General features: G+C 40.9%; 1 protein-coding gene across 6 annotated transcripts in view; it reads left to right on the forward strand.

Moving 5' to 3' along the window:
* The first annotated feature begins 2,823 nt into the window (after nt 1-2,823).
* Nucleotides 2,824-26,357, forward strand: part of TAB2 (TGF-beta activated kinase 1/MAP3K7 binding protein 2) — a 61,144-nt gene continuing 37,610 nt past the window's right edge. Inside the window, exon 1 of one of the 6 annotated variants that reach the window (XM_040697638.2) lies at nt 2,824-3,291. The gene's annotated coding sequence lies outside the window, so the exon portion shown is untranslated. The other 5 variants (XM_419660.6, XM_040697639.2, XM_046939169.1 and 2 more) reach the window with 5 other exon arrangements.

Below are 26,357 nucleotides of genomic sequence, written 5' to 3' on the forward strand. Positions count from 1 at the left end.
ACTGTAATTATGCCAGTTGTTGTGGATTAATTTTTAACTACACTTGTTCTCTTACCTCCTGAACTCTCCTGAATGGTTTTTACAACATCAGAAATACCTGTGCCGAGGTCATAAAATTCACTGCATCTTGCAGAAGTAGTTTTCCTGTACGAAATATTTAGAATAATTCCCAATCCAATGTATAATTTCAGATTCTATCTGTAAATAATATAAAGTCTGACAAGGGCTTGAAAAACCTGAACTTGTACTTTGGAATGCCTAAGAAAATGGGTGACATTTAAAATGCACAGCAAGAGGTAAGGCTATGAATTTACTGGACTACTGGGCAGGCAGCCGCCTACATCTCAGTGATGACCAAAGCTATGATTTACATCATTCTAGGAGTTACACCCTGATTTTAACATTAGATTTATCTTCCTACTTCTTGTTAGAGATACACAGGAAAACAGTTATTTCTGGATATTGGTATACAGAACGATTTTCTTAAATACAGCATTCTTTGCCTTTGGGAAGGTGTTAAAAATGATTTCAAATTCTCTGCAATAGAGAAGAGCAATTTTAGCAACAGGCCCATGTACAGATGTAATGTGAACAGTGTCTGGGGAGAAGAGGAAAAAAGGATGGCTCAATCATACATCCCAGTGCTTAAGCACTGCAGCAAATAGTGCTGATGGAGCTGTGAGAGAGAGGCTTTCACTTTCCCGTGGCAAATCTCTGTTTTAGCAACTGCAGGCAAAAAGGATCAAATATTTACCTTGGTATTTAGCAAAATAAACTCAAGTTCTAAGGCAGACTTCTTAATTTAAGGATATTATCATATCTGTCTGAAAGGTCAGGTACTGCTTAGCAGTTTGAAACAGTTGTGCTGGAAGAGTTGACAGTGGTGTGCCTGAGTAGATGATTGAGTGTATCATGACTGTCTACAGCACAAGTTGCAGAAGAAGTGATTAATGTAAATGCACAATTACAGTGGATCAACCCAGGTACAGCTCTTCGTGATCAGATGTTTCTGTTGTGTTGGTTTTTTTTCTAGATACCCCACTGCCCATGATTGCAAGAGACTACACTCAGTTCTGGTTGGTTTGGGGGAATATTTTTTTTTAATTACCATTAACGTATTCCATCAGACTCTCAGCCCTGTATAACCTTGACTCAAGGCAGGATGGGTAATAACCTCTGGATGCAAGCATTTCTTGTGCTATACTGCTGATGTATGGAACTGCAGACTTCTCTGTTGCAGCATATGAAAATGACTAATAGTTACTGAAGTGTGTGTGTGTATACGCCTATATTTTAGAGGGGGGAAGACAACTGTCCTCCATTTCTTCTCCATTTCTTTTTTTTCATCCTAACATAACATCTTATTATTGGACACGTTGGTGTTGTGTTTTCTCTGTCCCTGTCTGCTACATCAAAGGAAAATAGCCTCTGCTTATCCTGGGGTTCTCTGGGCTATTCTAGTTAAATGCAGTTGAGAGGGGTGTTTTTTTTACGTCAGTGCTTTCATTTGGAAAACGTTTGTTGTTGTAACGTCAAAGTTAGTTTAATTTCTTGGAACCAGACACTTGGCCCAAATCATGTCAGAAATAAGTTGATTCCTGCTTATTATTATTATTATGTTTGTCACTTTTATTTCACAAATGTCAATGGGCCGATCTCTCAAGTGATGTCCTGTGAAGAAACCAGAGCCCTTTCTCATCACACAGCTACAAAGGCTATTGCAACTCTTAAAGGTTTAGAACGGCAGATGAGAGAGATGGTTTCACAGTTCCTTTCATGTGCTGGAAGGCACTGACAATCACTGGCTCCCCTGAGAATTAGAGCAACAAAACTGTACTGATTTCTGCACAGTGTTACTGTTGTGGTGGGAAATCTGCAAGGTTCCTTTCTCAGTGCAGAGGGACTGTTCTGGACAGTTCAATTTTTAAAGCACTTGCATCTCTATAGATGAGGATTACCTAGAATCAATGTACAGACAGTCTATTGCTAAACACTATGGGTCGGCACCTGCCAAGGGCAGCAAGGATAGAGAAAAAGAGATGTGGGAAGAAAGGAATTGGAGGAAGAGTGGGAGTTGACGGTGTAACTTATCACTCTCTGATTAAAAAAGAAAACAAAAAGACTGAGAACTGTAGTGACTTTATAAGCTCATCTAAAAGCTGTCTTTCCATTTAAGATGAAAGATGAAGGCCGACTCGAGCGTCGGGATGGCTATCCTTTCTCTGGAGAAGGGATGTGAGTTTGGCACGTAGGGACCGCGGGCCCCGCGGCTCCTCAGGCACGGGGTGATCCCTCCCGCGGGCGCAGAGCGGGACAGAGGGCCCGGCCAGCCGGCGTGCAGTCCCGCTGTGCTCACGGGTACTTCGGGAAGAGTTACGCTAAGCTGTATCTCAGAGCGACGACAGGAGTCACGTACTCCGCGTGAAGTATTTAGACCGTTAAGAGCTGGCACCGGTGTTTCTGACAGACAGTGCCTGGCTCTCCCCTCTCAGAACGACTGTTTCACACGCAGAGGCCCTTTTCTCAAACCCAGCCTTTCCCAGTTCCTTTTTCCCACTCCCTCGGCTCCCCCAAACAGCGTTTCGCTTCCCGCGGGCCTCCCCTTTCCCAGGCGGGCGGCCCCCCGCGATGCGCTGAGGCGGCGCCGCCGGCGGGCGTCACTCCCCCGCGCGTGCCGGAGGGCGGGGCGGGAGCCGCCGCGCCGTTCGTTCCGCCCGGCGTCGTCCGCTGCGCGCGGCCAACCCCCTCGGCGGGGCGGTGGCGGCGGAGGCCCGGCCCCCATCGGCGCGGCCCGCCCCCTCCCCTCGCGCGCGCGCGCGCCGCATCCCGTTAGCGCTCGGGGCTCGGTCTCGCGATGCTGGCCCGTCGCCGCCGCCGCCATGTTGTGACTCTATTTTGATTTGGAGCGCAGCGAGCGGGGGGAGGGGGGGCCGGGAGCGACGCGGAGCCGCAGCGGTTCCAGCGGAGGACGGGAGCGGCGCCGCAGACACTCAGCCACCCCCGGCCTCCCCGCTTCTCCCGCCTGCGGCGACGACACGGACCCCCCCCTCCCTTCCCCCTCCTCCTTCTCCTCGGCCACCTCCTCCTCCTCCCTCCCCCCCGCGGCGGAACGGCGGCGGCGGGAGGCTGCGGAGCGGCGGCGGAGCGGCTCGGGTCGGCGGGGTCCCCCCTGCCGGGAGGCGGCGGCGGCGGCGCCGGTGGCGGCGGTAGTGGCGGCGGCTGCCGTGGTGGGGGAGGCGGCGGCGGAGGAGGAGGAGGCGGAGGAGGAGGAGGCGGAGAGGCGGCTGCAGGGTAAGGCAGACCCCGCCGAGGCGGGCCTGTTGGCGGCTCCCCGGGGCCGGCTCCGCCGCGGGGCCGCTCCCCTCCCCGGGGGCTGCGGGGAGCGGCGCGGGGCGGCTCGGCCCGCAGGCCCGAGGCTCCGGGGCGGCCCCGAGCCCCGCGGCGAGGCCGGGGCGGGCCTCGGTGCGGGGAGGGGGCGGCCGGCACCCCGCATCCCGGCGGGCGGGGGGAGCCCGGCCTCCCGGAGGAGGGGGAGGGAGAGAGGGAGCTGCGGGGCGGCAGCGGGAGGTGGAAACTCTTTTTCCTTGGCGAGCGGGGAGGGATCGGATCCGCGTGTCGCCCCCCGCGTCTGCGGGAGCCCCGCGTGCGTGGCGGGGCGGCAGGTGACAGGTGCGCGGCTGCGGGGCGAGGCTCCGCCATTTGGGGCTGAGCCACGGGCCGAGGTGCGGGGTCTGCGGGCTCCGAGGCCTTATATAGTCCACCTCCGGTTTCCATTATTCGACTCGGGTTAATTGTTCGGAAGGAATTCTCGCAGCGGTTCTTGCAAGAGGGATTTGCAAGACGAGAGATGAGTCCGGTTGGCTTTTTCTCTTGTTTTGTCCCCCCACGAGAGTTAGGAAGGCAGCGAGGAGCTGTGTAGCGCTTGGTCTCATTCATTGAGTGTCTGTGTCGGTGGTCTGAGCGCCCCGTCCTGTTCGCTGCCGGGCGGCCTTCGGAGCAGGGCCTCGTGTTCTTTGTGCTGGGCAGCTCAGCGGACCCTGCCCTGTGCCCGAGGCCCGGAGGTGTTTCCGTACCGGTGACAGCAAGTACATACCTACAATCCCCAGAAACGCTTCCTTGCGAGGAGTGGATCTCAGGTGTGGTTCGTGGTCCTTAGTTTTAGGGTTTTTGGTGCGGGGTGAAAAAAGCTCTGGCTGAGGCTCGTCTGTAGAGAGCTGAAAATGGTCTTGCACGTTGTTTTCATTGTACAGATATGTGAAAGATAAATGCTAAAGTCATTGTTTGGGACTTCTTCTGAACTTGTTTTCCATCATAACCGTAGATGCTAGAGTTGTGCTGTGAGCGCATGCAGTGGGGAGGGCTAGCTGCTGTATCAGTAGCATGGCCATGATGTGCTGAAATTGGAAATCATTTTCAGTTTACCCAATGATTTACTGGATAAGCAGGCATTTGCATTTTGTATCGATATCTCAATAATTCGTTCTTTACCTGCACTGTTGTAATTGGGCACGGTCAAAACTCAAAATTCTGATCTTGGCAAGAGGGAAGTTCCACTGACAGATTAGGAGACATACGTGTCATCAGCTTCGGTAAGTTCTGCTCTGCAATTTAAATGAGACTTCAGCCAGTGTAACTGTTGCAGTTACTTACATATTAAGCTTGTGGAGACTCAAGGTAGATAGTACTTGGACCTGTGCTGTAGCTGAGCTGGTTGTCAGTTTCTTTCATAAGCTGGGAGGACCTGGGTCATTGTTTCTCATGCTGCTTCATGGGAGAGCCTGCAGAAGGGGAGGAAGAGAAAAGCTGTTGGAGGAGGTACTTGGAGTTTGGGTAATCCCAATGTTGTGACTGAGAGATGCTTGATAGAGCATCCTTCCCATCATTACCTGCGTGGGCAGTGCCATCTTCTTGATACGCTACCCTTGCTCTTGTGAAATGTAAAGCATTTCCCATCCCAAGAGGAGTTAATGGATTCTTCTCTCTTCCTCTAAACATACTGGTATGAATAGACTTCTTGAAAATGGACATTCTTCCTTTTGTAGTGTCCTGGTAGAAATTTCTCATCCAGTGACAGGATGGAAGAAAGCAGTCGTTTTTTTTTTCTGATCATGGCATTGCTTCGTAGACTGAGATGCTGCGTTGTTTCATAAGGGTTCCACGAATAACTAGTACGCTTTTCAAGCCTTGTAGAATCAAACCTGTCATCTGTTGAAGAGATTATTTTCTGCAAACTTATATACTTTTTTTTTTTTTGCTAGGGAGCTTTAAGAGCTTTTGGCAAACTTTCTTTGTGAGACTAAGTACTTTGAAACATAAAACTAGATTGTTCTTCATCCTATGGCACGTTCCTCCCTCTTACAGTGATCTCTGGTTGGAAACACTGGAAGAAATAAGTTGGTCAGATGTGACCTCGAGTTTATAAAATGACTGTAAATTTAGGACTGAGGGATCAGGCTGATCTTTTCTGAACTGTTGCAGGCGGAATGCTGAATGATGTTGCTGTTGGTGCTTTTACAGGAAATAGAACAAAAATTCCAGTGATTCAGAACTGGATTTTTTAAAGCTATACTCAAAACTCAAATATTTAAATGATTGAACTGAAAGTTAACTTTTTTTTCCACTAATGTGTACAGTGATTCAGGTTTTGCATTTTTTTCTCTTCAATTGCATAGTAGATTATCTCAGCTGGAAAAGTATATACTTCGTAGTTCAAACAGGAAAAATAATGGTGGCTGCTCCAAAACATCTCCAATGTTGATTAGAAAACTAATCCGGATGGGATTCCCCATACATAAATTCAGCTGTGAGTGAGAAAGCTGTCGGAGTCACAGTTGGATAAAATTTTTTATTAAACTCATAATTGCAGTTGGAGGTTTCGTTATAATAGTTGCTTCAGTTTCTCCCTCTCTTAATTACGCTTACCAGAAAAATCACTGTGATAAGGTTAATGCTGTTCCTAACAAAATTTTTTGTAGACCATTTTTATTATAATTGTGGTAGAACGACGAACTTATTGGTACTGAATTGATCAGCAAGCTTAAAGTTTTGTGAACAGTATAGAGTTCCTTTTAGCTTCGCGTTGTGCTGCCTTTGGATTTTGGTGTTTCTCAATTAGTAATAGTCAGATCTGGTGAAACTGAGTGGAATAGCTGGACGTGATTAAAGTTGAGAGTTCTGTGTTGTGAGTACATGGGGTCTGGTTATTCTTGGAATGCGTCTGTCGTAGAATGAAAAGTTCTAAAGAGGTGCAGTTAAGGTGAGTTAAATAGTTAATATTTTTAGAATGTTTCGGGTATCTTTTGGTGACAAGAAATTGAGCATTACTTATAGCAATGTGCTAAGTAGTTCTGTTTAAATTAATATCTGGTAGAATTTTAGCAAAAAGAATTGTTTTAAAAACACCAAATTTCTAGCAAAATGCTGTGTGTAGTCAAATATTATACCATTATGGAAAATAGCTCTTTACTGTTCTGAACAGAAACCAAGATCAAATTTTACTGTGCTTAATGATGAGTGGTTTAAAGCTCATTCAGATCCTGGTTGTACTATGAGCAGCTATTAGTTTTTCCTTTATTTAAATATCATTGTTTCAGAATGGATGTAAAACTTGCATTCCTTTTAGCATTTAGAAGGATGTTGACTTAGATGTACACAATCGTTTGAAAACAACAACAGAAAAACAACATACCTTTCTGTTACAGGTTGCATGTAGTAGTTCTTAAAACATTAAAGAAGTGTGCACACTTCAGTTGTTATATTGTTAGGTTTGCTAGAATTTACAAACAAGAAAAAGAACAAAGCTGCTATACATGCTCAGTACTTTTGTGATGTTCTTAAGTTAGCCTTCGAGTGTTTATCTAAAGCTTGTTTCAGATTTAATGCACTGTGCTGTTACGTGTACAGGGGCTGGTTGGGCTGCTGGGGCTGCCCAACCAGCAGTGGGAAGGCACATTTCCACGTGTTTTCTCCTCTCATCGAAGACGCTAATTTGAGTTTCTTTTCTCTGCAGAGCTTCCAGTTTTCACAAAACCTGTAAAGGCCTTTTTTAATCTTTGAGACTTTTATACCTCCTTTAAAATGTCTTTGAAATGGTCAAATGATGCAAATTGTTATTAAAAGGACAACTAGAATGCGTAAAAGCAACTTCTTTTAAGAAAGCTTGCTTAGTTGTACATAGTAGAAAATTAAATCCTTGCGACTTGAAAACTCAGCATCAACTGATTTCACATGGATAAGATGTTGAGATGCATCTGTTTTCTGTGAAACTTTTCAAGAAGAGGAGTTGCTGTTGAAGGGGTTGGACTTGAGTTGTGTGCAGGTGCTTCTGCATGCTTACTCCAAAGCTCTTCATTTTTCACATCTTTTCACACTGTCTTTGATGCATGGACTGCATTGGAAGCAATAAAAAACCACTGGTGAAGTATAGTGATGCTGAGGGCTATATAAAAATTGAGTGGAAGAATGTTTCAGACAATACTCCAAAACAATAAAAGTATTGCTCCAGACAAGTTGTTGACATGTTTTCTAATATATAATTGTGTAGTGTATTATAAGCCATCTTTATTTTTTTAAAGAAACAAATCTTGAGCAATTATGTTTCCTTTAATCCTGTGCCTCAATAAATTCTAAGCTCGTAAGCTAATTTCAGCAAACTAGCCATAGGGCAAGGTCTTGAGGATTTTACATTTTAATAATATTTAACAGGAATGTTCAAGTTAATGGCTTCATTGAGTAGAAGGTCTCTTCAGAAGAAAGTTTTGCATGGGTTTAGCACTTACCTGTGTTTAACCTGCCAGTTGGCCAACAAACAGCTGCCTTTGAGTTAAAAACTAGATATGATGTGCGGTACTCCTTTTTTCAGTCAGCAGTGTGAGGACGTGAGTGCACTAGCTAATGCACAGAAGAGAGGAGGTAAGATAATAGGCATCTGGGATGGAGGTGGAATGCGATTACTTGGAGCATGGGGGCATGGCTTCCTGCAGATCTGTGGGAAACGGGGCTGTGATCTGCTGTCCGTGGGACAGTTCCTTGAACAAGAGGGCTAGCAGCATCTGCCAGTTTTGGTTTACTGTACAAAAATCATGTTATGTTGGATATCTCAAGAAGGTGAAAGCTGAAGGAGGGGGGAAGTGATAGATGAGGTAGCTAGGCAGGCGGCTGGGCTGCTGAATTTGTGTTGCAGCAGTAGCACGCTCTTAACTGCAGTGATTAAAAAAAGCTCTGAGAGCGAGGTGGCTGTTAGGTGTGTGGTGGTGATGTTACTTCCACTCTTGAAACCTCTTCTGTGCCTGTCTGTTTGTGTGGGTCTGGCTCAATGCTTGACTGCACTTACACCTATCCTGGCGCACTGTGTGTAGCAGCATGGGGCAAGAATGCGTGCCAGTGAGGGAGTAGTTGCATAAGCTGCGCAAGGAGTACATGTTATTCTCAACATGCTTTATATCAAAAGCATTGTTTCATTGTTACATCTCAGTTTATAGTAGAAATGACTTAGATGTTTGATGTTGATAGTTTAATTCATTCATGCCTGTGTGGGCTCTTGCATGCTGTGGTATATTTAATGTATTCCCCAGTGTAATAGATGCATCTGTGAAGTACTATCAAATTATTTTAATAACCATAAAGTTCTCTATTTCTTATTACACTTCCAAGTGAATATTTTACATAGCTCATTGAATCTTGAACCAAGTATTTTTCATGTATTTTGTAGATAATGCTAGAAGAAATAGATGAGAACGCACTGGCAGGCTGATGAAATACCCTCTTAACAATAAACTTTTCAATTCAGTTTGCTGCAGCATATGCTCTGTTGGGTAAGAAGATGCTTTGCCTTTTTCATAGGTGACTTTTATGAAGACTGAGCATAAATACGTGGTTAAGGAGTGATTATTAGAAAAATTCCTAAAAGCTGTCAAATGTCAAGCTTTAGAACGCTCTTTTTTCCAAAGAAAAATTGGTTATATTTGCTTTTTAAAAACAAAGAAAACTCACCGTTGTCTGTTGATCACTGTTTTCAGCAGTGCATGATTTCAGCACCTAACCACCCCTCCAGGCAATAGTACCTGCTTTTGATCAGATGCTTCAGAAGCTATGAGTAACAAGTACATCCAGATAAATCATCTATTTTCCTGAAGCTATTTAGAAAAAAAATTGGCTTAATACTTGATACTGAAGGTTAGAAATACAGGAAAGACTTTTCCCATGTTTGTCCTAAGTGTGATTTCCCCAAGTGGAAAAGATTATAAACAGTTTTACCTTCATAGGAAAAAGCCCCACACACTTCAAAGAAATGAAGTTATATAATGCAGCATCTAATTGCATCCTTTGTCAATTCCTGTTGTCTTTGAACCCTTAAGAATGTCTCCTTGAATCTCTTTTTATAGTACTCTGCTTTTTACTGCACTCATAACTTTATTGTTTCCTTTTAAAATCGCTGTCTATGCAGATGTTGTAGAATGCAGAATTTACCTCCTCTAAACACCATTTTACTCTCATCCCATCATAATTGTATGTGATCTAGAAAAGAGTCGATCTGTTTGTTTGTATCCTTTCCTCACTCTTCCTTTCCCTTAGCAGATACATGATGTGTACTTCACAATCCAAATGTTAGTGCCCTCTTGTTTATACTTCTCTTTCTTCTCACCTGTTCCAATCATTCTTTTGGGGAGTTCATCTTCCTCCTTAAGAAAACAGTTCAGCACTTGTCATTTCTTTTTGGTTCTGTTTCTTCTTCAGAGTATCTGTTGCTAAGTTTGCCCCTGCTCTGGTCAGGCTTTCTGGAGAGAAAAATAAAGTGTCATGAGTTCTGTGCTTGGATTTCTTTCAATTCATTCATCTGCTTCAAATTGCTACTTTCTCGTTGTTGGACAAAGCATTTTTTGAAAGGGAATGGTAGGTTATTTTATATTTAGAGAGCCTTCTTTAATCTATCAGGTTTAAGCAGTTGTGAACAACAGTGAGAATCTGCATGGGCTCAGCAAAAGCGTGCTGAAGAGGCATTTTAGTTTCATAAGTACTGGCTGGCTTATGGAGAAGCTACTTGAGCTAAAATGTTGGTGTCTTTTCCTCCCTTAAAAAAGGAAAAGCATATTTGTCTGATTTTTGGTAAATGAGTGTGGGGTTTGGGGTTTTTTTGTTGTTGTTGTTGGGTTTGTTTTCTTTTGTTTTCCTTGGACTGTGTTGTTGAAACTGTTTTGCTGAAATAGATGCCAGTACCAGATTATTGTATATGTTATTTATGCTTTGGTGTTGGCTAGACAGCTTGACTTGGATTAGGCTGTATTGTACAAGGCACTATATAAACATTTGTTAAGTCAGCCTCAGAAGAGTCTGCAATCCCATAAATTAAATAGGTTTACCAACATACATATATTGAATATAACATACATATATCGAAACAAAGACATTTAGCAAAGTATTTGTGTTAGCTTTCATTTATTACACTGTTGTTGGCTCTTCAGTGAGTTTAAACAGTGCGTATCTTAAAGGGGGAAAAATGCAATAGTCTGCTTGCTGCGGTATTATCTTTAATAGTGGTATTTCATTTAGCTGTTTTGACACATGACTTTTAAAATCTGTCTGAGTGATTCATGCAAAAGTTATGAAGTTAGTTAAGTAGAACCTCTCCAGCCTGTGTTCACTGGTAGCTGCTTAGGGTAGAGGTAGGCGTATCAAAGCTGGGAGTTCTATTGGAGACTGGCAGTGGCTCACGTTTGTGCTACATGAAGCACGTTTTGGTGTTCCTTTCCCGTCCCTGAAGAAGTGCAGTACTTTTGGCATTCCTCTTCCATGTTGTCTGATAAAGGAAAAGAAAAATAAATTCTAAGCAGCAGGAGAGCAACTGCTATTCAGATTGGGGAAATTTCTGTTTTCTCCAGCCTCGTGTTTCTAGCAGGCAGTGTGCTGAGCAGCGAGGTTCAGAGAAAACACCCGTTATTTGTTCCTTTTTCCTCTACACAGGGCTGAAAACCCCTGTGGTTTCCACACTGAAAGGAAAACATCAGTTCTTCCATTAGTGCTTTCGTATACTCACTTCAAATGCAAAAAATATCAATACAGTAATCTATTATCTTTGCTCTTCTGGCAAAGATAGGTCTAATCAAGGCTGTGAACAGTACCAACATATTTGCCAAGGTATGGAATAATAAGGCATAAAGAGTTCTTGAAACCTGTGTTGCTGATGGAGAAAGACCTAGAGTTTCATGAGAGACCAAGAGTGGTGTTATAATAACTAAGTAGTATGACCAGTTCAGGAAGCCACTTCTGCCAGCCTGTGGCCGTGCAGCTGTTTACAGGGTTACCAACTGAATCACTGAAACATAATGCAGGTGAAAAGCTATTCCTTGAAGCGGGACAGGAGCTCCTTGAGCTGACTTCACCAACAGAACACACATACGGATCTTCACCAGTGACCTGTACGAATCAAAGATGTTAACAGTGATTTTTCTCTTGTTATCTGGAGATAATTTAGGAATCTCAAACACTTTAAACAGGTGTATTTTAATTAGTGCGCTTTAAGGGATGGTGCCCGTAAGATTCCTAGCAGTCTCCTCTTTGCCATTAAGAATGGCTAGGTTTTTCTAAGGCCTTTAATCTTTGAATATTGCAGCTTTGTTTCATTATTTTATTTTTGATAAAATCTTTTTTTTTGTGGGTTTAGTTTCAAGTAAATTCCTGGTGACAGAGAGTACCCTAAAGTCAAAGTACCACCTAATGGTGTTAGCAGAGTTGATGGAGCTACAGGCTTCCTTCCTGTTGAAACTGGCCAAAAGACCAGGCCAAACTGTAGCTTGTGTTTCTGCAACGTAGAGCCAATGGCAACTCTGCGGAATGTTTTTTCCACTCTGTGTCGATGAGCAGGGAGCTTCTTGCCAACGCAAATGAGATCTTGAGACCTGTAACTTGACTCAACAGAATATAGTTAATACTGAAAAACATACTTTAGCTAAAAAAATATCCAATATTGTATTAGTATAGGATTTTGTTAATTATTATTATTATTTTTCTGGTTTGGAGTCTTTAGGGGGGAGTACTAGAATGAAATAATATTTCAGCTTTTTCTTGTGTCTTCAAGCTTCTGCCTCTGCAGTGAGGACAAATCGTCACCTTTTGCTGGCCTGTCAGTGAATGTTGCGGAATGCCTACAACTTCTTAGGCTGTTGAAATTCACTGACTCCAAAAGTGCTTTCTTATTGCTCATTTTATTATTGCTGTTCAACAACTCAGACTTGTGCAGTTTTGTTTTCTGATGTAGATGCCTTGACTATCTAACATTTCAAATACATTTCAGAGAAGTCAGCAGTAGTGCAGCATCTGAACTTAGGAATTTACTGTCACTGCTTCATTTCTGAATCTTTTGTGAGAATGAAACTACGTGTAATTAGGAGGAGTAATGCTTATTTTTTTATTCACTTATGGGGAAAAAGTACTTTTATCTCAAAATTAAGAGTAGAGGTTTTCTTCATACCTTTTTTCTTGCTGGCTCTTATGAAAAGTCCGTATCTGTGTTTTTAAATTATCCCAGCCTGTAAACCACAGCTTAGTGTTTTTGCAGGACAAACAGAAAATTGGAATGGGTGAAAAATTGAATTCTTGTCAAATACAGATCTAAGTGTAGTAGTTAGAAATTCTTTACCACTTAATCTGCATATTTTTCATCTCACTTTTCAAAAGTCAGTCTGCTTTCATTACCGGGCCTCCTATCCTTATTACAAATGCAAGAAAAATATTAATATGTTGAAGTTCTGAAGAGCTCTCCAGACTGACAGCCTCAGTTTTTTCCTACATATGCATTTGTTTCATATGTTTTTATAAAATAGATTTCAGTTTAGCTTCCTGAAAATACCTGATATCTGTTTGCGTTTGTGCTTAGAAGAATAAGCTTAAACATAGAGCCTTAGCAGAGTACCAGTTCTTCTTTCTTGTATGTGCTTTGATATTTTCAGTGTTGAACCACAGTTGCAAAGAGACAGCTAATTTCTTAGTTAAGGACTGTATGGTGATGGAATATTTAGAGAACACAGATAAATGTCCGGTCTTGATGGGAAGATATAATAAAGGAAGTGGGACATTCATTTTTAGAATTATTTACGGGTTAACGTTTGCCCTTTTAATGATCAGTTAAACTATTCGCTTTTTCATATGTCAGTTTCAGAAAGCAGCGCTCCTCTATTTTTTGCTGCTTGATTGTAGTGTAATCTTGAGGTGTTAGTTTTTAAGTAATAATTTCTACTTTTTTTTTCTGCCCACAGTTTGCCAGAAAGAGCTTGGAATACTAATAAACCAGGGACAGAATCTTAGCTGCAAATGCTCCGATTTTATTATTTATTTATTTATGGTGACAAGTGGTTTTTGGAGGGGGTGGGGGTTTAGTGTTATGTAAATCCTGTCACTATTGCGGGAGTCTATTTTCTTCCCAGGCAGCATGACAAAAAGTGGAGGACCTTAAAAGGGTAGAAGCTTTTTTCTCACCCTTCACTGAGGCATCTTTTCTATTCTTTCTTAACTCCCAGCTATTACTTTCCTCATCTGCCTTGTTCAGAGCAGGGTATTTTTAATTTTTTTTTCCTTCTGAGTGTCTCATTGTCTTGTTATTCTGTATCTGGTGTCAAGACCTTTATAAGGAGACACTGTTAAATATGAAAAAAAAAGGTGGCAGATAGTTTAATTTGTAAAAGAATCAGTGACCGTTTTTTAAAGGTTGTAACAGCAGGAAGCAGTGCCTATTGAGAAGCGTTCAGTAGGGCATTTGTGTTCTTCCCAACTTTTCTCATCCCATGTTAATCTCCTCTTCCCAAATCCTCTGTGAAATGAAGTACAGGAGAAAAAGAAAGTTAGTATTAATCCTTTACATGACAGCAAGTGCAATAATCACATATTTCTTTCCTTAATGGAAGCTTAGAGAAAAAGTAGCATCTTTCTTTTCTTTGAAGATAATTTGTAGTGGGAAACTCTGGAGGGGGAAGAAAAAAAGATTCCTGGGTAGGAAATCTGTATTTTTTCCTCTACAGAAAGTAAGTATGGAAAAACAATTGGGAGCTAGAGATACAGCTGTTTTGAGATGTATGTATTTTTTGCCTCCTTGAAGAAATGCAACAGGGAAAATATGACATTTTGTTGACACAGATGAGTTTTTCTACTTGACTCTTCCTTGCTATAGTATCTGTTACCTTATCTTCATGTAAGGTTTTTGTTATTGGTTGTTGTTGTTTTCCCCCAGGTTGATGTGGGTTTTCTTATTACTTTTTGTCAGTTTCAGAATTGTTTTTCAAAAATAAGTGGAAACAAAAAAGTTACTTCCAAATGGTGCACCAGAGGCTGATTTTGTCTTCATATATGTTACTTTGGGAACTAACAGAGGAGATAGTGAAAACAGTTCCTAGGTTTCGTGACCAGCCTCCTTCCTTTCTTTCTGCTTTTCCCTGGCAGCTGTTCTGTGAAAGAAATCGTCTGTTATCTTAGGGCCTTCTGCCAGTGCAGTTTTCCAGGTGAAGGTAACAGCACTTACATTCAACCTGAACTCTGTTAACTTAAAACTACTGTAACCTCGCTGTAGGCTGCTTCCTAGAATGAGCACCCTTCCTATCCAAGGGCCTTGCTTTTTCTCCTGGAGAAGAGGAGAGACAGAAAAGTGGACTTCTGTGTCCACATTCTTCTTTACAATATTGTGTTTAATAGCTGAAGAGTTTTTTTCCTTAGCACTTGCAGCTTCCCTCTTGAGGGTGTCGTACCAACCTTGCTGAAATTTCTCCACTTGTTCTCACCTTCTGTGCTGTCTTTTAACACTGTTGTTAAAACGCAGCCATATTTACGTGGAGTTGGACTAGATGTTTTGCTTCCTCAGTGCTTATTCTTGTGATAGGGAAGCATAAAATTAGAGAAGTCTCTTCTACAACAGTACATTGCTAAAAGAGGGCTTTCTCTCCCTCTTCCAAGATTATTCTGAGGAGAACCTAAGAGTGTGATTTATAAATCTAACTTGGCTCAGCCCTTTTCCTTGTGTTGGCACTGGCATTTGTCTGACTCAAAGCTAATCTAGCAGAAAATTAACCCTCCTTTTTCTTTTTTCTGGTTTTGCTCCCTGAGCTGGCTAGCAGCAGGATCAGATGCGTGCCAGCCTTGGCTCAGTTCACAGAAGGGAGAGGGGGATATGCCCGCCTGGGAGTGGGAGGAAAGACAGTGGTAGTATTGAATTTGTGTTGTAAGAAGTGCCTGAGGGACCTAGCCATGCTACCGCTGAAACATCACCAGTAAATGAAGGATTAGTAAGCAGGTCAAGTCCCTGACAAAGATGCAGAAAGTAATTTGCCAGAGTCTGGCTTTTAGTAGTTTTTTTACCCAAATTGTATCCAAATACTGGCTCTACAAGTTACACGTCTCTCATCAGCTACATAAATTGAGTTTTGTAAAGAGGGAAAGCAGGAAAAAGAAAATGGGACAGAAAATATTCAAGCGGCTGCGGCAACCTGGAATAAAAATACTCGTGTTACATAATCCTTTGTAGTCCTGGACCAGGAGAGAACAATAATAAGGGTTGCTGTGAAATTAAACCTCAGAGTTCATGAAAGAAACTGGGATGATTCTAAGGTGTGTCTTCAGAGCCAAAGATAAGGGATCAGAAGTTGTGTTGTTCGGGTTGCTGAGGGAAGAGAAGTTGAAGATGATGGGACTTAGCTGCTTAGTTATCTGATTCCATGCCCGCTGGTCCAGTTACTTCAGACCTTTCATTCTGCTTGCATCTTCTTCTGTGGGAAATAGGGCCTAGGACACTCTCTACCTAAGTGTTTTGTAGTGGTCATACATTTTACTCTTCATACAGTTCAGTAGTAATAGATGATACTATTGCGAAAGGTGGCGGTGTTTTGAAAATGTACTTCCAAGCAGTGGGTGGATTTTTTTCCTTGCTCATTAGCCTCCTTCTGCCTCCCCGCCTCTCAGCTGATCAAATTATTATGGAAAGGGAGTTAACAGAGACTGCGCCAACGTGGAGGCTGCAGGACAAGGGTCGGTAGTCCTGCTAAGTCAGACTTGCCAGCCTAGCAAGGTAACCAAGCATTTTCCTTTAGCAACTGTAGCCGTTTTCTCAGGAAAGGATGGGTAAAGGAGCAGCGTGCAAAACCAAAGATGTGCTCTGTTTTTAAACTGTTGGACTTGCCTCTTAATCATGCACTTCATTATTACATTATATCTTTGCTGCTTGCAAAATGTGTTTTTGAATAAACCTCTTGCATGAGAATTTCCCCCAAATCCTTAAAATAACCAAGAATGTCTGTTCTCATCAGTACTCTGCTTGTACTGTACTGTAACAAGAGAGACCTGTGACTGATTGCTTTAGCCAGTCATTCTTGAAGTTTTATAAGCATTTTCTCTCTCAAAAAAAGCCAAAAACAAACAAAAAAACACCTTTACCTTTCAAAAAGAAATAATTTTCTTTGACTTAGGCTCTTCTGTTTGATACAGCTTCTGTCTGTAATGTGTAATTATTTTGCATGGTATACTTTAATAGATATGTGAAACGCTTCAATATGCTGACAGTGTTTCTCTGCTGGAGTGAAGAAGTGGTATTGTCTGTAATGGAACGCTTTAATTGCCATCACTATTTCATTTGATTTTTCAGAGAAGCCCAAGGTGTTCGTGAGGGATTATTTTTGTTTTATTTCTTCACTATCCCTCCAACTGTTAGGGACAGTGATGCTCTAAGTATCTGTGCTGTGCTAAGGGATTGTGATTGCAGCTTTCAGTTATTTGCTTTATAATTAGGCGAATGCGTTGGTAACATAATAAAATTATTTGGTTGTTCCAAACATGTTTATACTTTTAACATTGTGTAAGTAGAGCAGACATTTGCTTTTATCAGTATTTAAGCACATGGCAAATGGGGGCGTGGGTTTTATAACTGAGAGTAAGTCTTCTCTGATAGTCAGTTCTGAGGCTTGGAGGCTTCTGAGTTATCATCATGTTTACTTTTTTTTTTTTTTTTTTTTTTGCTATTTTTTTGCTATTTTTTTCTTCCTTGCAGCCCACTTCCCTGGGCCAAGAGAATGAAATTTAAAATGTTACATACTGCTGGAGTTAAAGGGGGAGAAAGTGAGCTTGGAGTCTTAAAGCCATACAGTATCGCATGTTTTGGTGTAGGTAGCAATGTTAGCAGAGGAGGCACTGAGATTATCTTTCAGGAGCAGAGGAGTGTCCAAGAACTGGATCAACGAGACGTGTAGACAGGTTGGACTGTCAGTGTGGGGGACCTTTTGTGAGTAAATAGTACTTTTCACCTTTCCCAGGCTGACAACAGTGTACCCCTTACACACTATGAAAACTTTTAGGGTACAGTGCTCTCACTGTAGATTGCTTGAGGGCCTTTTTCCTCTATTCTAATCTTTCCTGTATACCCTACAAGAAAATATGTACTCTAGTCTTTCTGTATGTGTTCTTTAACCTTTTTCATCTAGCCTGTAGTGACAACTTTGTTTCAGACAACATCTGTTGCTGTTGGTGTTTTGCTGATTGCAGCAAGTGGAAATTCTGTTATGATCTGAAAGTGAAATTTCTGCTTGTGGTTGCTGTTTAGCAGATGACTTGAGTGGGGAAAGAAGGGATGTGGAGTAATTGAAGCGTTGGTTTCTGAATATATTTATTCTGTGATTTCTGAGTGTATTTTTAGTTTTGCCTACTGGTAGGATGTGTGTGAAGAAATGACAGGGACCAGTAGCAAAGAAAACATAGTACCAACTCCAGTGTTTTTTTTAACAATTTCCATGATATTTGGTATTCTTGAAGCCTCAGCGCTTGAAGTCAGATCATCACCTCAGAATTGGAATGTTTTTAAAGCAGAAGATTATGTCCTTTAAGGCTAAAGAATAAAGTCTGCTGAAATAATCCAAGGTTACACATTTGGAGAGTGGTTGTTGTTTGTTGGTTTGTTTATGTTTACGGAAAGGATGTTTTCTAGACCAGTCTTTTAGCTAAGAACTGTTAGACATTGAATGCTTTTCTTTCTTAAAGAGGATAATTCCCTTCCAAGCCTTTCTGTCAGATAGAATTGTCAGGTAGAATAACAGTACTGCTGAATGTGAAACTGAAAGTCTGCTGAGTTTACAGCTGCTCAGAGTCCTAAGTTCTTGAGTGGTTTTACTGCCTTCCTTTTACATTGTCAGACAGAGGCTGTGTGGAGCCTAGCATCTTGCTTCATACTTCAGTATTTCCCAATGCTTAAACTATAGTGCTTTATCTGCTCCATTAAAGAGCATAGCTACTACCTGTTTTCAATGAAACAAAGGGAGAGAAAGGAATAAATCTGATAAGAATTTTTTCACTCTCTCTTATCTGAAGCTTTTCAGAAATGCAGAGCTCATTTTTAGGTTTTTACAGTAATTGTTCTTGATGGGTTTTTTTGCAACAGTTTCATAGTTCACCATAACTGAAACTGTGAACACTTCAGGTCAGTTTCTTGCTGGCAATGATATTAACTGTAATTTTTGTAAAATGACACTTGTAAAGTAAGACCGTGCAGTTGAGAATGTAGTATTCTGAAGGGTTTTCATGGCTGAGTGGCAAAATACCGGTCTGAGCAAAAGTGTCACCATTGGAATTTTGGTACCATGCTTGAGACTCTTCTGTTTGTAAAGTACCACATACCTTTTCAATTCAGGTCACTTCATATGCTTTGTTCATGCTTCGTTATTTGGATAGTGTTTTTTTCCATGTTGGTGTAGAGCTGTTCTGTGGGTGTGTTCATGGAATATCTGACATTTGGGCCAACTTTATCTTAGTCCCTTCATCTTTGGTTCTACTGTAGGGGACTTAGTTCAGGTTTTAGGAAAACTAATGGAATGATGAATCACAAGATTGTTTAGGCTGGAGGGGACTTGTGGAGGTCATCTGGTTCAATCTCCTTACTCAGATAGGACCACACAGTTTCTTTTAACAGTGTTGGTATAGCAAGATATTTGTTGAAGATTGCTTGTTTATAACTATCAACACGCTATGCCATTGTTCGTACTAGTGCTCAGTCATTCTTCTTGTTCACATAGTTGGAAATAAGTGCCCCTCTAATGACTCTCTCCTGTTAACAGAGGAGATACGTTTCCAGCCAGTACTTGTCCCTTACATGTGTGCTTATATTGGCGCTTCTTAGGTCCCTTCTGTGGGCAGTTAAATTTGCTGTACAGTGATTCAGCCTCCTTCACCACTGCAGCTAGTATCTGTACCTTCCCCCACTACCCTTCAAGCCAGTACTCCTGGTATCTGCTATGCTAGTGAAATCAGTGGTCTCTCTGAATCACAGAATCACCAAGGTTGGAAAATCCCATGAGTGGGAGAACCAAGGAAGAGTTAAGCATAGAGGAAAAAGAAGAGTAAGGCCTCAAGACATTTTCCAATAGGTGGCAGCAGCAACTTGTTGTACAGGGTTGAATTGGCAGAGATGGAAAAGTAGAAACAGGTATGTGATAAACAGACAAAGAAATTTCATTTAGGATAATTTGCTGGCTTTTAATAAACAGCATCCTGTTAAAGGATTTTTCTCAGAACTCAGTCTGCCAAAGCTGTTGCGATACGCAACACTGAATTTGAGGATATTTACCAAAAGAGCTCTGTAAAATTATTTAGAAAGGAATCTCTGCAAATGACAGCTGTTTACCGAACTACCTGTTGTAGGATCTTCTGAGAAGGCAGATAAGTGTAGGTGCATCTGGGTAACCATAATGATATGGTAGGATTTAAACAAGAGGAAACACATTTTTAAGCGATGTGTTTTGGGCTTTTTGTGCATGAGCAGGTAATACTCACACGGAGTATGTGGGCAAATCAACATTCATGACTTTTCCCTGGTCTATTACAAACAAGATCTGTTGCTCACGATCCATTTCTAGGAAGTGGTTCTGCCCAATGATGACAAGAAAAAATGCAGTCTATTTCTGGCAATCATTGATTCTGAAGAATTTTAATAATGCTCAGTAATTATTCATCTAAAGAAGTTATAAACGTCAGACTTGGCTGTTCAAATCCTTAAATTGAAAATGCACCAATGTTGTTGAAAAGGTCTATTAGAGTTATTAATTTTTTACTCAGGCAAGTATGAAGCATGTATGTGCGAATAGGATAGGAACTTACCTGACTTGCATAATTCCCAACATTTTTAAAAAGAAAGAGAATAATGTGCCAGGGATGCTTTTTTGAACATGGCCAAAGCATAGGCATTAGCTTGGGCTCCCTGTGATTTGCATGGGTGCTGTCACAGCGTAAGTTGCTTCTGACTGGAAGCCTTCTTCATATGGTGAGCTCTAGGAGGGTTGTATGCCAGTAGCTTGTCCCACAGAGCTGGAAGCACTTGCATCAGTAGAATGCGGGATTCGTACCTCTTTGTGGCCTTGTAGGTCTGTTTATCCAAGAGCTCTTTTGGACTGTAAAACCTGAGAAATAAGGAAGATCACTGAAGGAAAGGCTTGTGCTACTGTTGCTGAAGGTAAAACCTTAGCAAGGAGATAATGTGCAGCCCTTATATAAACAGGGTACTTAGTATTAGATAAGCTGTTTTTTCTTAATTATCTTGTTTATTATAACACAAAAGTGTTCTTACTTATAAAGGTGCTGCAAATTGATGTTATTGTCTTAGCTTTCACTTTATTTTCCACTCTTTTTCCACTGCTCGAGATTTATTAAAGAGAACAAATGCAGTAGAACGTTGCCAGCTTTGTGAAGGGCAGAGATCAAGTACTGGTTACTGCGTGTGAACAGGTGAACAGACAGTAAATGATAGAAGACACTCGTTCTTCAACAGTAACAGGGGACAGTGATTTGCTGGTTAAATTTTTTTAAACTTCTGTTTTTAAAACCTGTGCCTTCGGTGAGAGTTCCTTATAACTCTTGTACAGTATTGCCTGAAATATTGCCTGGGCAGCCTGGTCTAGTGGTTGGCAGCCCTGCCCATGGCAGGGGGGTTGAAACTAGATGATCTTTGAGATCCTTTTCAACCCAGGCCATTCTGTGTTTCTATGAAATATAGGTGTAATCCTCCTGCTGTTTTTTTTAATGTGTTTGTGAGGTGGTATTCTTCTCTTTTATTCTGGACTGTTTGGATAATGTACTCGCTTAGGGAACACCAACACATTTAAAGACCAAAGATGTAGTTTCATGAGCATTTCTTTCCATGTCAACATTGGCATGAGCCACACTGACCTTAGCTGCTTATTCCTGCCTTGCCCCTCAGTTGCACTAGTGTAACTGTTCCAGGTGGCTGGGCAGCAAAGCAGATTGTGGAATTTACCATCAGAAAAATATTATTTTTAACCTGGATCGATTCCCTGACCGGTCTCACTGCTCAGCTGCACAAACAGTTGTGCCAGCACAGCTGAGAGATGAGGACTGCATAAGCTGGTGCTGCAGTGAAACAAAAGTGCTTGTGAAACTGCAGCCGATGGCTCAGGCTGTGTGTTATAGGTGTTTTGCCAGTACGACTAGACTGCATTGTCAAAACACACCTCTTACAGATACAGCTTTCACCAGTACAGCAGATTTTATAGAATCATAGAATCGCTAAGGTTGGAAAAGACCCACAGGATCATCCAGTCCAACCATTTTGCCCTTCACCAATGGTTCCCGCTAAACCATGTCCCTCCCTTTTGATTGCACTTACGCTTTGGTGTTGTCAAAATACGTATACGCCACTTCAGAAAGTGTATGTTAATTCTGTAGAATTCTGCTTTACTTAAACAGTCTTGAACCACTGTAGATTTTCAGAAGATGAGAGAAGTATCAAGCCAAGGAAGTGCTTACTTGGAGTACATCTAATGTTGAGTTCATGGTTTTCATCTTTAACTACATTGTTACTCCTCAGGACGAAAAAGTGAGATTCTTACAGGAAATGTGAGTGTCACTTGCTAAGTAGATGCTAAAATAAGCTAAAACTTCTGAAGAAGACGTTTAATGTTGCAGAAGATAACATGGATTTTCTTAAGAATTACGTTTTTGTCAATGTATTTGCAAAGGTGATTATATATTTATGGCCTTCTTCCAACCACATTTGACTACTAATGTAAAATTGATTTTTCATTCTGTAAATAGAGTATGTTTTATGTTTTATTCTTATAACGATTGAAGCTCATATGCCTGTAAAACACGATTTCATTGATCTTAGTTGGTAATTAGTGTTTGGAGTGCCGTATGCCCAATTTTACTTCCTTCTATCAGACTTTGTACTACTTAAATGACAATGAGAAATGTTTGGTTTTAAACCAAAATATTTTTCTAAGTAGTTGTATAGAATGTTGATTATAGTCATATAATGTTGAAGTTGAGCAATTGCAGATCAACTGAGAAATTTAAGTTGATATTACAGTAGAAATCTGTGTGTGTTCCTTTAAGAGTTTATTATCCCTATGGCAGCAACTAGAAGAAGCTTTTTTTAATTCTGCAAAGTTTAAGGTTTTGTTTAAAAAAAAAAAGGGGGGGGGGGGGGGTAGAAGCAGCTCTGAACCTTCTACATTTTGTGGCTTGGAGAGGAAATACAAATCCGTTCTTTGTAGACAGTGTTTTTTGCTGATCCTTCGTAGCTTTCCTAAGCACTGAAGCAAAATTTTAATATGTGGGTAAAGTTACTGATCTGCACAAGAGTGAATTTGCTAAAATCACTGATATTTGAGAAAGTTATGCGATATTTCAGAAACTATTAAGAAAACTCGAGCAGAAATTTCTTCAAAAGATGGAAAAAGGCGTACGGGTGATCAGCTACTTTCACTGGAATAGTAATTTTCCTTGGAATCTGAAAGAATGCTGCTAGCTTCCAGTGGAAGAGAGTCATCTTTGATAGAATTTTAAGAGTTAATGGGAAGAAGAACTTGCTTTTGTTTCTTTTCTGGTATAAATTAAGAAACAAGGCATACTTCTCAAAAGGCAAGTCATATTTATTGTTACAGAGTTGGTCTCAAGTAATTATTTAATTTAATGGATGATTAAATTAGTCTTCTTTAGGAACCACTACATTATAGATGTAATACATTTAAACAGACTGTTTTGCCTATTAATTTTGGTATGAATCCTGACCTAGAAGCATTTCATAATTCTTTATTCAGACTTTACGTAACTGAAATGACCTCCTTGTCCATGGTATGTTCTGGTTCTTCACTGCATTGACTTGTTTTGTTTCTGAAAGATGAGGGTCTGTAGATTACCCCTCAGGTTGATGTTACTGACATTTGTTTCTTTACTTGACTGGAGCAGTCGATCTTGTTCTGATGGTAAACTGGGATTGAGTTCACTCTAGCTGAAACAGTGAAGCAAGTGGAAATACTTGAGATCATTTTAATATTGTGAAATGGCACGTCTTCAGGTTTATTGATTTTATTTGTGATAATGTGTCGCATTATGATATATTCAGTGGATTCTGTATGAGACTTACTTTGCCTTTTATTTTCTTACTTGAATGCTGCCTGTAGGCAGTCACTAAACCTCTGTTTTAGGAAGTAAAATTAGTTGTGTTTTAAAGCTGTATAGCTCTCATTGACGTAAATGGGTACAGTGTGGTCAGAATTCCAGCTGCAGTGCCTTGGAAATTTCTCCAGATGTGATTTCATTACTTACTGTTAACTCAGCTAATGTGCAGGAGTTTCTGCCTCTTGCTATTTATGGAATCTTATTGCAAGCTGATTTACAAAAACAAACAAAAAAAACCAGTGCTGCTGTATCTGTCCCACGTGGCTCCCAATGGAATGGTTAAGATATCTTGGCCAATGTCATTAATGCTATTACATAATAATGAGAGCTCTAATCAGCAGCAAACTGAGCAAGATTCCAGGGATGCCTGCAGTTTGCTGCTGTTTGATTCTTTCTAGGACCCAATCATTAGAACTGTTACTGTCAGGATATATTACACACTTCTATAAAATGTATTGGAATGAGGAGGATGTGACCTTTCCATTGATTCCTTACGTAGATAGGTCACTGACTTTCTGCCTTAACCTTACAGCTGTGTTCAGCTGCAAACCATCAAAGCCCAGAAAAGGTCTGCTCTTTCAACTTTATTTCATAGGCAGTTGTCTTTGCTTTTGCTCTGAAGATTTCTCATGTACTGACCAAAAATGATTGCTTATCTGCCTATTTCCAGACTAACCGATAGGCTTTCTGTGGTCTGTAGGATAAAAGGAGCCCACAGCAGCTTAAAACATTTAATTGTTGGGGTTTGGGGGTTTTTTTCCACATAAGGAATTTAATATACTGCCTCATTTAAAATAACTAGCTATTCATTTGCAACATGGTGGTAACTTTTATTTCGTGGAAAAAGTGTAGCAGTTTCCACTCCTCATTGGAAAGAAGCTGCATTTCAGGGCGGTTTGAGGAGGGGTTAAAAATTGTGTGAAACTGTTTTGTCTTTCCTTAGTTTCATAATAACTGGTTCCAATAACAACTTCCAGTAGTCCTTTTGGTATCTAAATGCTCTTTCACGTACAAGGCTTACTGTTCTCTTATCTGGTAGATGACTATTCTGTGTCTATTCTCAAAGGCAGGGCAAGAACAGTCAGCTGCTATGAAAGAGGTAGTTGTGGATCACGCACCAAAGGGCCTGGTAGTTGCTGTGTTGTTGTGTAGATTTTGTTTAAACTTGAAGTCTAAACTGGCATCTAAAACTTTCCTACTCTGAAAAACATTGTTAGCAGTGGCTTTGATTTTTGGCATTAAGAAGTTTGGCATTTTTAAATTTGAATTTCAGATATTTAAATGGGCTCTCCAATGTCTACAGAGGACGTTTGTCTGGGCTAAAAATAGGTCCTATTCAAATGGAACTAAATTCTGGTGAAATGAGCCATCTAACCCACGGAGAGGCTTCTAAAGGTCTCCAGTAAGAAAAAAATAGTTGGGGTTCACATAAGTTACTTATTAAGTTTCTACATGAATCCAGCAGTGGTACATAAATACTTGGTACGGAGGTTTGGATTGAAAACAGGTACAGTGTTACAAAACGCATCCAGACCCGTAACTTTCCTGTTTTTTTATATCATATGCAGCTCCTTAATTTTTGTTTTTCTCTTTGCATGTTTTTTTCTGTTTCAAATGCTTAAGTAGATAGCTGTCAAACTGAAAGCTTTTTTCCAGGTTCTGCAGGTTTTCTTCATGTTCCCAAAATTATCAGAATGTGTTCAAATGTTGAAGTATTGCACAAGTGAAAGTAGAGAATAATATTTCTCTACTAATCATTATAGTTCTTTAGGTAACTGCTTTTATCTAGTATACAGTTTGTGATGCAAAAGTACTGTAAAAGCCTCAAGTTAACCTCATAGAAAGGCATATTTCAAACAGTAGCTGTGATTCTAAACTGGTTTCAGAGAACCTCTGTCATGGTTTTGTAATTTTGCTATTGGTATTCCACATCATAATATCATGGACAAAGGAGAAGAAGAACTACGTATCCCAGAGGACCTCACGATCAGAGAAGGAAGATACATCACGGAAGATACGTCATCTGGTTGCACATGGGCTTTCTCTTTCGCTTGCTGCCAGGGAGAGCAGTGGGAGTGCTTCCAAGCCGTGCACCTTCATCAAGTAGGGCTTTTTGGTTTCAGAAACTCTCTCACTCCTTTCTCTCTTTCTTACTTCATTTGATATATTATCCTTACTTTCAATTAGATTGTATTATATCATGTCATTTTGCATTCCGACATCATAGTTAGTAACAAGTTCTCCTTAGATCGTTCCCACTGCTCTGTTCTTTTTTTCTGGGAAGCCAGGAGGCCCACAGGCCTACTGCTCCCCTGTCACAGGCATAGATTTATCTAGTTAACTATGTGACAACCTCCCAGTTTGTCAGTCTTCTCAGAGGATAGACAAAAAGGACTTTGCAGACTGTACATAAAAACAGCATAGCCTGCATGTTGTTGGATGTGATTATCCCCTGTATTCAATGTGAGATGCATCTGAAAGACTCTCTTGAACCTGTGGTTGCCAACAAATCAGAGCAAATTTTGTTGAGGGCTGTGAAGATGCTTAGTGAGGTATAAGGTGAGGCTGAGGGAATGCAATTTCTGAAATGTGGAGAAAAACATGCTCAAGGTGGATTTATGTAGACTCTTAAGATACCTTAATGGGAATCACAGGCGAGATTGGAGGTAATACCCTTCTCAGGGGTAGTAAGCATAAGTACAGGAGCAACAAGGGAAATCCCAGTTACTTATAAAGAATAAACTCTTCTCTGTGAGAGCAATTAGATACTAAGAGGAGATTTCCCAGAGAGCTAATGAAATCTTCATTTTGGGGAATTTTCAGAATTTGGTTGGTCAAAGTCTTGAGCACCTAATTTAAACTTTGGATTAACCTTGCTTTGTCTGGGTGTTCAGATCGTTTGACCTCCAAGAATTCTTTCCATCCTACTT

Source organism: Gallus gallus, chromosome 3 (genome assembly GCF_016699485.2).
Source record: "Gallus gallus isolate bGalGal1 chromosome 3, bGalGal1.mat.broiler.GRCg7b, whole genome shotgun sequence".
Lineage (NCBI taxonomy): Eukaryota > Metazoa > Chordata > Aves > Galliformes > Phasianidae > Gallus > Gallus gallus.